Genomic DNA, 14617 nt, shown 5'->3' with positions numbered 1-14617 from the left:
AGTGAGTTTTTATTAGGATGAAGGAAAAATGCCAATAAGGTTGTATTTTCTACGTTCACTACATTAATATTTCAGATTTGAAAAAATTCTAGTGCTATGGTAAAGCGTACACAAGATTATTATATTTTTCTGTATGTTAATAAGTTATTAAGCTTATCTCTTTCTCAGTACCTTCATCAGGGACAAGAGTATAATTTAAGTATATTTGGATTCCTGTTTACCTATGATTGCATATGAATTCCTAGAATATATTGTAATATTCCAAAAGTTATTATGCTCAAATTACATAAGGAGGTTTAAAAGAAAAAAGAAATAGAACTTTTCCTTGATAAAAGCTCAGAGTGGAACTTAGACTTCCAAGGCTTTTAATTCTTCATGTTTTAAAAAGATGACTCTGGAGATACTGTTAAAGTTGGATTAGATTTGGAATAGCTAGAGCTTGAAAGACTGGAGGCGAATGGGGAGACTTGAATATCCTCCTGAGGGATAATGAACATCATTCCTAATCATACCCTTCAGCTATATACACTTAATCCATCACACACAATCTGAAGGAAAATAAGGAGAAACAGACATCAAATTTAAGAAGCATTTTTAAAAACACCACAAAAGTTAAGAAAAATAGTCAAGAATTGCATAAGGAAAACTTTGGGCCTAGCTGAAAAACATAATCTAAACTAGTAGCAATCTGGGTCTTAGAATGAAACTGATGACAAAGTCAAGCTGGATTATTTTGGTGAGTTTTTTATTTTTTTTATTTTTTTATTTTTTTTATTTTTTTTAAAAGATTTTATTTATTTATTTGACAGAGAGAGATCACAAGTAGGCAGAGAGGCAGGCAGAGAGAGAGAGGGAAGCAGGCTCGCTGCTGAGCAGAGAGCCCGATGCAGGACTCGATCCCAGGACCCTGAGATCATGACCTGAGCCGAAGGCAGCGGCTTAACCCACTGAGCCACCCAGGCGCCCTTGGTGAGTTTTTTAAAAAGTGATTATTTTCAGGGCTCCTGGGTGGCTCAGTTGATGAAGCAGTAGACTCTTGATTTTGGCTCAGGTCATAATCTCAAGGTCATGAGATCAAGCCCCATGTCAGGCTTCATGATCAGCGGGCAGTCTGCTTGAGATTCTTTCCCTCCCCCTCCCCGTCACCCCAGTCTCTCCCACCCTCCCCCCACTCTCTTAAATAAAAAGAATAAATCTTTAAAAAAATGATTATTTTCAAATATTTGGGAGATGAAGGAAATAATAACAAAATAAGAGCATTGCTCCCAGTCTAGGAACATGGGTAGAAAGCAGTTACCAGAATTCAGACGGAGAGTTACAGGGATAGTGGGACACAGAAGAAATCATAGACAAAGGATAAAGAGAATAAATACCCAAGTCTTACTTTCTTCTTATCCCTAGTGAATTCATTCTGGAACCTAATTGAATTTTATGAGAAGCTGGGTGGCAAGGATGCCTGATACTGTCCTTAACAATCAAAATTCTGGGGCACAGAACATAGTAAGGAAGGAGGATAAAAAGTATTAAGGGTTAAATGGAAAATATGCAACAAAAATCACATAGAATAGTCACAGAAAGAGGATATTATTAGTAATACAGTGTTCTAGCAATTAGGGAATGAGAGATGAGCAATTGCCTACACTATATTACATTTTTAAGATCATAGCCGTCAATAAATCAGGCTATCCATCATAGAATTCCAAACGCCTGATACTTAGGAAGTATACGATGAATGTTTCATGAATGAATTAATGGAACAATGAGTGATTCAATTTACCTTTATGTTTTAGCCAATGCTCCATGTCTTATATAATACTACATTGTTATCTTGTGGACTTGGTCTTTAGCATATTACATATATGCTTCACATATACATAATGTTGAACATATTTTATATATATATATATGTTTTTTAAAAAATCCTGGTGCTGTAATCTCTGCTTTCATCTCAGTCACCTGAAAAAGTAGCATTTACATAGAGTGGGACTCACATTAGAGCGGTGGGAAAGTGATCCAGAAAATCTTTAAGACTTTAAGAGCTGCTTAACAGATAGAATCAGTAAGATTTAACAACCAATGGAATTAGGCCATACGGGAGACATAGGAGCCTTAATAATTGTCACATGAAAGGAGGCACAATTTGCGATGACAAAATATGTCTCTTTGACAAAAAGATTATCTTGAAGAGTTTTTTTTTTTTAAGAAATACCAGGCATAAAAGAACCTCTGACAACTGAGCAGAAGTTACCCGTTCCTAAGGGATATTTACACCTATAAGGAAAATCTCCATTTGTAAGGGTCTCTCTCTTTTTCTATTTCTCTCTCTCTACCAGAAAGAGAAGGATGACTCTAAATGTCTTAGGACGTTATCAGTGAAAAAGGCAATGATTTAAGTCTGCATAACAACCTCACTTTTATGCACTGTGCTTTTCCTGGTAACTTCCTATAACTGCACGTGCCCCCCCCCACCCCCACCCCCATCTTTTGTCTTTAGCTGGCCATGGTATTTAAAGTGATGTGGCTTTGGGCATTTCAGAGAGTTACTCAGTTTTCTTGGTTAAGTTTTCTTTCCCACGTGTCAATAAACTTTTATTTTTCTCCTCTTAATCTGACTTTTACTACAGAGGTTGTCTCAGCCAAGAACCATTTTCCTCCCCTAAACATGGATTGTGGCTTAATTAAACATTTTTTTTTTTTTTTTTTTTTGGTTAATTAGAGCTCTATATTAAACAAGCCCACAAACAACAACAGCGGCGGCAGTAAGAACACCAACAGCAAGAAATAGTTCCGGTACGTTTTAAACAAAACCACTTAGTACACTGTTGCCTTCAAGCGGTCTGCATGAGAACGGCCATCAGAGCCCCACGGAGAACACTGCATGACTGCAGCGAGTGTGTAGTATACAGTCCTGTTACTTAAGGATGTTCCACCAATTCTGGAGCTCCTGATGGTTAACTCCTACAAAATGAAATTTGTAATCACTGGAAAAAGTGATGCACATGCTGTGACTTAAGGGACTCTGAGATGTTCTAAACACAATCTTCCCTCCTTGAACATCTCTGGTAACATTTCTCCACTTTGGATTATAGCAGTCACTGTCAATGTCTTACCTATCTCCTTGTCGACATAGACTACGCAATGTCAAATGCATCTGTTTTTATTTATATCTGAATCTCCTTTAGTAATGAGCATAGAATCTAACATAATTTTCCATATATGTTTATTTCTATTCTTTTTTTTTTTTTAAGGTTTTGTTTATTCATTTGACAGAGAGAGTACAGGCAGGGGGAGCAGCAGGCAGAGGGAGAAGCTCTATCCCTGCCAAGCAGGGAGCCCTATCTGGGACTGCATCTCAGGACCCTAGGGTCATGACCTGAGCCCAAGGCAGACGTTTAATTGACTGAGCCCCCCAGGTGACCCTTTATTTCTATTCTTAATGCAACAATTTAAATTCTGTTCTTTTGCATCTTTGAAATGGATTTTAGAAATGGCCTATGTAATAATGTTCCTGACTTTATCTTTTATCATTACAATTCTCCATTATGCCATTTTAACCTCATTATCATCCCCAAACACACCTTTCTAGCCTGATCAACTTCTATTTTGCCCAACCAAGGCTGGTATAAGCACCAATAACAATGACACTTGGTATTTTCTCTGAAAAATATCCCTGAATTCTTGCCTTTGCCTGTAATCATGATTTTTCTTTTCTTTCTTTTTTTTTTTTTTCCTTAAGATTTTATTTATTTGACAGAGGGAGACACAGCGAGAGCAGGAACTCAAGCCGGGTGGAGCAGGGAGCCTGATGCAGGGCTGGATCCCAGGACACTGGGATCATGACCTGAGCTGAAGGCAGAAGCCCAACAACTGAGCCACTCAGGTGCTCTTACTCATGATTTTTCAAAAGCCTAGTCTCACAGTTATTATTTTTTCGCCTCCATCTATTAAAATCTTCCTAGTCTTCAGGAACTATGTCAAATAAAATTACAAACTTCTAATCACATAGCATATTGGTAATAATTAGACTACAGTTTGATACATGGGATATATTGGATGTTCAATAAATGCTGGTTGTACTAAATAAAATTGCATTATTCATTTCATTTAGAACTATTCAGTAGTTAGGTGTTTATTTGCCCCTGAATTACAAGATGACTGTGGTCAGAGACCAGGTCTAAAACATATTTGCATAGAGAACGATGTTGTGTATGTAACAGTTTGAGATAAATTCTTCTTATTAAATTTACTAAATTTAAGTATTTCTTAAGCACACAGAAAGACAGATGACCTAAGGCCTCCCAAAGATTACTGGAAACACATCTTTAGTTTAATAAAATTGGGTGTATTGGTTTGTTCAATGAGGGAAAACTCAGAGCTTGAGGAACTATGGGGATGTCTTAAAGGCATGATTTGTGTTTTAAGCTTTTCTGTGGATTGTTGCTGTTAGGAAGGAAGGATAATTCTACGACTTGATACTTTTATAATTCTAATCTAGTAGTGAAGAAGCATGAGGTAAATTTAAAACTGTAATTTACAAAGAAACAGTAGTTACTCATAGTAGAAATAAATTATGGAAGTTCTTTGTTGGTGGTGGTGGGTTGTTTTATTTTGTTTTGTTTTTGGTTTAGACAATGTTCTTGTTTTTGTCTATATTGCTACATGATTACTCAGTAATCTTATTTTTGTCTTACTTTATCATGGTCATTAAGTGGCCTTATCTGATGCGGTGTCTTTGATATTTTTATGTTCAACAGCAGTGCGTGGTTTAGTGTGTTCACTAGACAGAGTCAGAAGCTATTTTTCTTCTCACGAGTGAGTGGGACAGCCAAATCCAATCCAGACCTCTATCGAGTAGTTGGTCATAAAGGAATGTTGGGGATCACTGCCTGCTGTTGTCAACATCATCCTCTCCGGTAGAGATTATTATTGTGCATGTACTGTGTGTCTAGCCCTGTACACAGAGGTCTGCAACCGTCATCCTGTGTCATCCTCACAGCGATGCTACAGAAAGTGGTTACTAATCATGCTCACTTTACAGACCAAGAAATTACCCCACTCAACCACATTGCTAACAATTCTACTTCTTTCCCTCAATCATCTAATTTACTTCCTCTCTATTTTCAAATCCCAGCTCCACCAGCTGTATAAAACACTGAAGAGCTGTAATTCCTATGAAATTTCACAAATGTCAGGAGGCTTAGTCCCCTTTAAGATATTTGGAAGATGTAGAAGATTTGGTACACTGCCCACTACAGAGCAGAGCTCAACATATTCTGATTTACATTCTTTTCCCTCGACTACAGAATATTTGCAGTCATGTGGCATTTAGGCTTTCTTAATATATAGCACTTCCTACCAGAACATTATAAAATTAAAATAAAGAAATGAACTAATTTTGATAATACATATTTTTCAGGGAATAATTTATTCAATAATTTGTCCTTCTTAAGGCTGATTCTACTGATACCTAAGATAGAATTAAGGAAGGAACTTAAAAGCAAAAAGGAGACGTCTTTCTCTACCCAAAATACTGAAGGTACCTACGTTATCTCAGTCTTTTGGGACGATGATTCTGAGTCCACTTCTACTCTCCAGTCTCCTTCTCTAGTCTCTTTAGAAAAGTGATATCCCTCACACATGGTTTTTGAAATCAGCTGTAAAAACAGCTGTAAAAACATTTCTCAAACACAAATAGCATGAGGAGGAAAGTAGAGCCTAATTGTTACAATAATTTACAACTTTATGGGGCACCTGGATGTCTCAGTCAGTTAAGCCTCTGTCTCTTGATTCAGCTCAGGTCAGGATCTGAGGGTCCTCAGATCTAGTTCCATGCTTAGTGGGGATTCTGCTTGGCCCTCTCCCTTCCCCGTTGTCCCCCTTCCCCTCCCCGTTTGGTTCTCCTCCTCACGTATCTGTGCTGCCCCTCTCTCTCTCTCTCTTTCTCTCTCTCTCATAAATAAATAAAATCTTTAAAATCATTTACAGCTTTTAAGAAATAAATAGTTCATGCTTGGCTAAGTAAAGAAGGGGAGAGGGAAGACATAAGCAAAATATCCCAGAGAGCCACAAGGTTATGAGTTACCACATTTTATTAATCCTTCTGGTCCCCACAATATCTAGTACAATGCTTAACACACAGGAGTACGCAATAAAAGGAAAGCTTGCTGAGGACTTATAACAGACAAGTAAATTGGATTTTGTTCTGTATCACAATCTAGCTCACTGATCATCATTCAGGATGACTTTGGGAACATTACTTTAACTCCTTGTGCTCCATTTTCCATGCAGTATACTACCTGGTTTTATGTCCTGCATGCTTTGAGGATGTCAGAGTGTTATAAGGGCCAAGCTTTATTTTCAACTATGTTTGTATTCAATTTTAACCAAAATCTTGTCCAATAAGTTCTTTTCAGAGACACATTCCCAATTTGAACCTTCAGATTTTTCCGTGAATGGCTGAAGTCTCAGTATAACTCCAGGTAGCTGTTTATGGGCAGCCTGATTTCCTTAAACAGCACAGAAACAAAGTACAGTAGATGTAATAGTAAGACTAAAAAACAAACACCTTATTTAAATACAGATTTCAGATTTCAATGTTTCATGGCTTTTAAAATCACCTGACAGGCTACAATACCATAAAACAAAATGTGTCTTTGATCATCCCATGGGGCAATGCATGGAAACATACAAAATCCCCGTATTTATAATCTCAAACTGAAGATCATGAAGAGGAAAACTAAACAGCAAGACAAGGCTTAGTATGGAATGGAACTTTGAAGACGCATGGAACCGAATGAACACAAGGTTTGCCACTGAGTGAATCCCATGTTGTGAAGAGAGGAGGGAAAGTGAAGTGGATCAGACAGCTGCCATCACTTTCACAGAAGCCAGAAAGAATAAAGTAAAAAGGAATTTCAAACGTGGTTTCGAAAGTCCTCAGAGGTTGATGGGATACTTTGCGTGGGCTTTTGTACTATAAATCGATCCTCATAAAGGTCTGTGTCTGACTCTTACTTTGTGACTTGAGGGATAAAATGCCAATTGGCTCCCTCCCAATCCCATCTTGTTTCATTTATTCTTCTCCTATCCCCCTAACCCCCCATGAAATGACTCTTAATCTCACAAAACAAACTGGGGGTTGCTGGGGGGAGGTGGGATTGGGAAAGGGGGAGCGGCCTATGGACATTGGGGAGGGGAGGCGAACCATAAGAGATTATGGACTCTGAAAAACAACCTGAGGGTTTTGAAGGGTCAGGGGTGAGAGGTTGGGGCAACCTGAGGGTTTTGAAGGGTCAGGGGTGGAAGGTTGGGGGAACAGGTGGTGGGTAATGGGGAGGGCACGTTTTGCATGGAGAACTGGGTGTTGTGCAAAAAGAATGAATACTGTTACGCTGAAAAAATAAATAAAATGGAAAAAAAAATTAAAAAAAAAATCAAAAAAAAAAATGCCAATTGGCCAGGACCGAGGCCCATGTGGGCTTCTAAAAGGATTTCTTGTGATGAGCACTGAGTCATGATTACAAGTGCTGAAATACTATATTGCATACCTGAAACTGATATAAAACTGCATGCTAATCATACTGGAATTAAAAATAAATAAATAAAATCTTGAAAATAACAAAAATAAAATAAAATGAAATGAAATAAGAATTGGTAGTATTTTTAAATCCCGTTTAAATACGAGAGGTTCTGCTGGACAACATGGTGATTATAGTTAACTTTGTACTCTATATTTGAAAGTTTGTAGGAGAGTAGATTTTAAGTATTCTCAGCAGCACACAAGATGGTAATTACATGAGGTGATGGGTATGCTAATTATATGGTTATGGTAATCATTTCACAGTGGATATGCATATAAAACTGTCACACTCTACACCTTGAAAAGTCATATTTTACAATCTAAATATACAAAATTTTTGTCAATTTTACTTCAATAAAAGTGAGAACAAATAAAAAGCCAAACACAAGAAGGAAAAAAGATGAGGATTATTTTTTTCTCAAAGGAAAATCAGTGTTTATTTTAGAAGTAAGATAATGGAGATAGGATAAGCAAAAGAAAAAAAAAGTTCTAATATTTATACTACATTTGCATTTATATTTGTATTTGTACATGCATTTAGAGTATATTTATGCATATATAAAGAAATACACAAATATACATGTTTGTATAAATGTCTGTATGCATACACACACATACACTACAATAACTCACTTCTTTCTTACTCAGCTAAAACTATTTGAGTACCAGGTATTTGTTGATAATATTTGTGTGAGGCACCTTTGGGTGGCATTTTGCATGAGATTTCGGTTTTCCTTAGTATGTACAGAGGCATATTTGGGTGATGTGACTTCATGAGTCATATGACTTGCAGTTTGAGTCAGACCCCTTACCTTTCTTGGAGTAAATGCCACAAAGATCTATAACACACACACTATTGTATTTCTAGGTTTTGTGGATGTATTATAAGAAGTAATGAAGCAACTATATAATTCAATCTATCAATGGAGACTTAATAGAGTGAGTATTAATGCCTTCTTTAATGCTGTCCTAATACTGCAGGTTTTCTAAGTGAGTCAATTAAAACAAAACAAAACGCAGGATAGTATCTTCAGTAAAACCTGAAAATATGCAGCTTTAAAGATGGGGAAGCTGGTTAAGTGCCATATCAACATATTTCATTACAAAAGCTTTATTTTTTTTTCATTGTAAAAATTTTAAACCAGAAGAGCTTAAGATAAGCTTTTATCATGTCTTTATTGTGTAGCTTTCTCATTAGTAGCAGGTATTATAACTCTAATAGAAGGCATTTACAACATTTGGTGAACATAAATAAGATCCTTAAAGAAATAAGCTTAGATCACTAAACTATGTATTTAGTTTACATGCATATATATATATATATATTTACATGCATATATATATATATATATGCATGTATATTTGTACCTACATGTATGTATGTGTGTATATGTATGTGTGTGTGTGTGTGTGGTGTGTGTGTGTATACATATATATATAGTGAGTCGTGTATGTTGAAAGAGGCAGTTTACTAGTTTACTATATGGTGTGATACATACAAAAACAAAAATAAGACTGGATTTGGATTGAAGTCAAACCTCTACAATTAATACACTATTGTCTTCAGGCTTAAAAATGCAAAAGTGAAAACCAAAAATGTGTTGCACTGGGTTAAAGTCAGACTTTGTTACCCTTTTGCTGTATGACCTCTGGAAACTTACGTAGCTTCTCAGTCTCTTTTCTCCAGTCGACATAGTCATTAAATAATATCCTATACATGAAAAAAATAATATAGAAGTTACTGCTTCTTGTAAAGGAGCACAATTAGCCCTTGAAAAGTAATTATAGATCTCCAATTCAGTCGAATTTAGCCAATAACACAACTGGTTAAATTCTATAGGCTAAGTAAGCTATAACTTACGTTATAAAGGGCATAATACATAGCATGTTTTAAAAAGCATTTATTAAGAGAAAGAATAATTCATTTTAAGAGAAGAGATTAATGAAAAGAATAGGTGTAGCAAAACCAGGGCCAAACTTAATTATGCATTCAGACATTCCGCAAATTAAATCATACTCCCCAGATGGAATTATTTACAGTGAAACCCTGATGGATGTAATTGTCTCCCAACCCTATTAGATTATGGAGAGTGGGCTCTCTGTAATTTTTTTTAGATTCTCCAAAATCATTTATCTAGGTGTAGGAACAGCAAACTTTTCCCTTCTTCCCTTCTAGATTCTTTGCTAGTCTAATAATTAAATTGGTATAAGACAGACCAGCAGGAGAAAAGCAAATTGAATTTAGTACTATAGGAGTCCCAAAGATATAAGATTCCCAGAAGTGACCAAAGCAGATGGTCTTAATACCATTTAGACAAGGAAACAATGTATTTGTGAAGAATTGGCAAAGCAAAGGGGTTTGGGCTTGGGGTAACAAGTTGGTGAAGAAGTGACAAGGTTTGTTTATACAGCCTTTTGGTCCTGAATTTGATATCTCTGGCATAAAGAGACTTCATTTCCTGCTTTCAGGGGGAAATCTGGGGAGTGAGGTGGTCAGAGTGTCCTTAATGCACTGGTAATTTCTAAAGTAACTTTGATTCAGAATCATTAGTATGTCAAAATGGCATATTTTAGGGTGACATAGTCTTTCTGTCACAAACTGATGTGCAGGTTCTCCAAAGGGCTCCTGCTCATCTGTGTTGGACTCAATAGAGTATGGAAGCTATCTGCTAAGTATTTGACTAACAGGTGGATGTTTGAAGCTTATGTACCAATCCTCTGCTACTAAAAAGTCACTTATGGATTTGAGTATCCCTGTGACTGGTGACTTATTAGATGATGACAAGTTATGGCCTTATAGGTCCCCAAGAAGAGAAAACTTCCACTGAAAGGAAGTGTGGCATCAGAATTCAAAATATTTCTTTGATCATCTAAAATTGCAGGGATTTTAAAACCTTACTTAGGCCCATCTTCCAAGAGGTGCTTTCCTAATACTCCCATGACCATCTAACTTAGATGACTTTTATTTTTCTTGCTGGAAATAGATAACGGGCCAAATAATTTCAGAGTTACTTGAGGACATGATGCAGTAACATACTCAAGACTCAATCTGTATGAACGAATCTAAGAAAAGTTCATTTTGATATTTCTTGGGTTAATATGATTGATAAGGATTGTTGTTTATTGCAACAAACAACATGAACAGATATTTCTCATATTGCTTTCTACTAGACATATTGTTCTTTGGGTGTTGAGTTTGATCAATTCTTTATAGATTTTGGATACTAGCCCTTTATCTGATGTGTCATTTGCAAATATCTTCTCCCATTTTGTCAGTTGTCTTTTGGTTTTGTTGACTGTTTCCTTTGCTGTGCAAAAGCTTTTGATCTTGATGAAGTCCCAATAGTTCATTTTTGCCGTTGTGTCCCTTGCCTTTGGCCATGTTTCTAGGAAGAAGTTGCTGCAGCTGAGGTCAAAGAGGTACAACATCATCTCTACCCATTCATCTGTTGATGGACATTTAGGTTCTTTCCATAGTTCAGCTATTGTGGACATTGCTGCTATAAACATTCGGGTGCATGTGCTCCCTTGAATCACTACATTTGTATCTTTAGGGTAAATACCCAGCAGTGCGATTGCTGGGTCATAGGGTAGCTCTATTTTCAACTTTTTGAGTAACATCCGTGCTGTTTTCGAGAGTGATTGCACCAGCTTGCATTCCCACCAACAGTGTAGGAAGGTTCCCCTGTCTCTGCATCCTCACCAGCATCTGTTGCTTCCTGACTTGTTAATTTTAGCCATTCTGACTGGTGTGAGGTGGTATCTAACTGTGGTTTCGATTTGCATTTCCCTGATGCCGAGTGATGTGGAGCACTTTTTCATGTGTCCGTTGGCCATCTGGATGTCTTCTTTATATACAATGGAATCCTATGCAGCCATCAAAAGAAGTGAAATCTTGCCATTTGCAACAACATGGATTCAACTAGAGGGTATTATGCTGAATGAAATAAGTCAATCAGAGAAAGGCAATTTTCATATGATCTCCCTGATATGAGGAATTTGAGAGGCAAAGGAATTTGAGAGGGGGATTGGGGGTTAGGGAAGGAAAAAAATTAAACAAGATGGGATCGTGAGGGAGACAAACCATAAGGGACTCTTAATCTCACAAAACAAACTGAGGGTTACTGGGGGTAGGGGGTTAGGGAGAGGGTGGTTGGGTTATGGACATTGGGGAAGGTATGTGTTATGGTGAGTGCTGTGAAGTTTGTAAGCCTGACGATTCATAGACCTGTACCCCTGGGGCTAATAATACATTATACATTAATAAAAATATGTTTAAAACAACCTTAAAAAAAGAAAGTAATATAAGTAAATGTGGGGCAAATCTTTACTTTCACAAGTGACAAAAAGACAATATTTTTTAAGTAAGTGAAAATTTTGAAGTGATGCAGATTGATGTTGAAGGCCATTTACCCTATGTTAACAATTTAGGGAATATGAGCGAATTACTTGACATTTTTGTGATAATTTCTTTTGGAAAGAGAAAATTGGTAAAAAAAAAAAAAAAATGTCTGGAATACTTGCCTTGCATTGAGCACAATAGGATACCAACATAAAAATCCCACACAGTAAAAAAATGTACACATTTGGTGTTATTTCTTCTCATACACATTTTCATCCCAGATACTGATCATATGCCTTTGTAGAGAATGCATTTCAAATGATTGCCTTCTAAATGGCCATTAAGAAAATCTATCATTTAAAAGATATATATATATACTATATATATACTATAGATATAGTATATTTTATATATATAGTATATTATATATAATTATATATAATTATATATAATATAATATATAGTATATATATTAAAGTATATATATATATTTACCATAGAGATCTACTTCTGTTTAGTGTTTTGTTTTTACTTTTTTATTTTGAAATAATTATATTTTCACACCCACTGGAAAGATAATACAGAGAAGTCCTCTGTACCCATCACCCAGTTTTTCCCAGTGGCTTCTTCTTACATAATTATCGTAGAGTATCAATATTAGGAATTTGATATTGCTACAATGTGTGCGCATAGTTCTGTGGTAGGTTTTTAAAAATAGCCTCCCAAAGACTTATTCAACTCCTGATCCCAAGATTCTAAAAATATTACTTTAGATTGCAAAAGAGTTGAATATTAACTAAGGTGTGATTAAGTTAAGGATCTTGAAAGAAGAAATTCATCCTGGATTGTCCAGTTGTGTCCTAAATGATATCACAGTTATGGGTGACTATGAGAAGTTGTGGATGACTATGGACAAACATAGAAGAGAAGGCAAAGATGAAAAGAAGCAAGAGAGATGTGGCCGCAAGCCAAGGAATGCTTCCAGCCACCACAAACTGCAAGAGACAAATAATGAGTTTCCCCCTACAACTTGTGGAGGGAGGGCTGCCTTGCCAACACCTTACTTTCAGCATAGTGGTACTGATTTGAGACTTCTATCCTCCAGAATTTTTTCTTTTAAAGATTTTATTTATTTATTTGTCAGAGAGAGTGAGCACAGGCAGACAGAGTGGCAGGCAGAGGCAGAGGGAGAAGCAGGCTCCACACTGAGCAAGGAGCCCGATGTGGGACTCGATCCCAGGATGCTGGGATCATGACCTGATCCGAAGGCAACCGCTTAACCAACTGAGCCACCCAGGCGTCCCTGTCCTCCAGAATTTTAAAAGAATAAATTTCTGTTGTTTTAAGCCATCCTGGTTGGTGAGAATTTGTTTCTGCAGCCAAGGGAAACTTATACAAGTTCCGTTTCATTTTTATCATATGGAGAGATTGGTATAACTACAAGTGCAATCCAGACACAGAACTATTTCATCACAACAAAGATCTTCCTCTTGATAACGCTTATAGTCTCTGCTTTTAAGAATTTTTAAATTATTTTTTGAAATATATACATGCTCCCAAATGTTTATAGCAGCAATGCCCACAATAGCCAAACTATGGAAAGAACCTAGATGTCCATCAACAGATTAATGGATAAAGAAGAGGTAGTATATATACAATGGAATACTATACAGCCATCAAAAGAAATGAAATCTTGCCATTTGTGAGGACGTGGATGGAACTAGAGGGTATTATCTTAGCAAAATAAGTCAATCAGAGAAAGACAACTATCATATGATCTCTCTAATATGAGGAAGTGGAGATGCAACGTGGAGGGTATGGGTGGTAGGAAAAGAATAAATGAAACAAGATGGGATCGGGAGGGAGACAAACTATAAGAGACTCTTAATCTCACAAAACAAACTGAGGGTTACTGGGGGTAGGGGGGTAGGGAGAGGGTGGTTGGGTTATGGACATTGGGGAGGGTATGTGCTATGGTGAGTGCTGTGAAGTGTGTAAACCTGGAGATTCACAGACCTGTACCCCTGGGGCTAATAATATATTATATGTTAATAAAAAAATTAAAAAAAATTTAAAAAGAAATAAAATGTCTGGGTTTTTATTTGTAGTTAGTGAGAAGAATAGAGAAAACTATACCTGAATGTAATTTTAAATGTAAATATAATTGAAGATGAAAGTCCCCATCTTTAATGGCAGTAGAAGTCTCCAGAGTCTGTTGTTAACAAAGTGTGCTGTGGTTTCCCTCCCAAGTAATAATGCAATTCACATGCGAGTCCAATTGTATATGCCTAGTTATATCTGTTGTGAATTTTACTGTTACCCAAAGGCAGGTACACAGCTTGCAAAACTACTCATATATTTTAATGGCTATTAAAGACATTATGTCTACTCTGTATTTATGTTTTAAATTTAAATCTCATTAAAAGAAGACAGTGGGTTAGCAAAACTGCTTCTCTTCAGAATAAAACTTTGAATAGGAGAGGATATGCATTTGTCCCAACAAATAACTAGACATGGTTATTAAAAAATGAGATTTTTTTTTTCAAAATAAAAGTTACCGAGGGCTGCAGTTTTATAGGAAACTTGAAAGAGATAAAAAAAAAAAAAAAAAAAAAACAAACAAAAAAAAAAAAAACCAAAAGCATAATATCCCTAGTCCGGCAATCCCACCTCTCTGCATTCATTACTGATCTATT

The sequence above is a fragment of the Meles meles genome, chromosome 8, assembly GCF_922984935.1.
Source record: "Meles meles chromosome 8, mMelMel3.1 paternal haplotype, whole genome shotgun sequence".
In the NCBI taxonomy this organism is placed as follows: Eukaryota; Metazoa; Chordata; class Mammalia; order Carnivora; family Mustelidae; genus Meles; species Meles meles.
Note: the sequence above shows the minus strand (reverse complement) of the source record.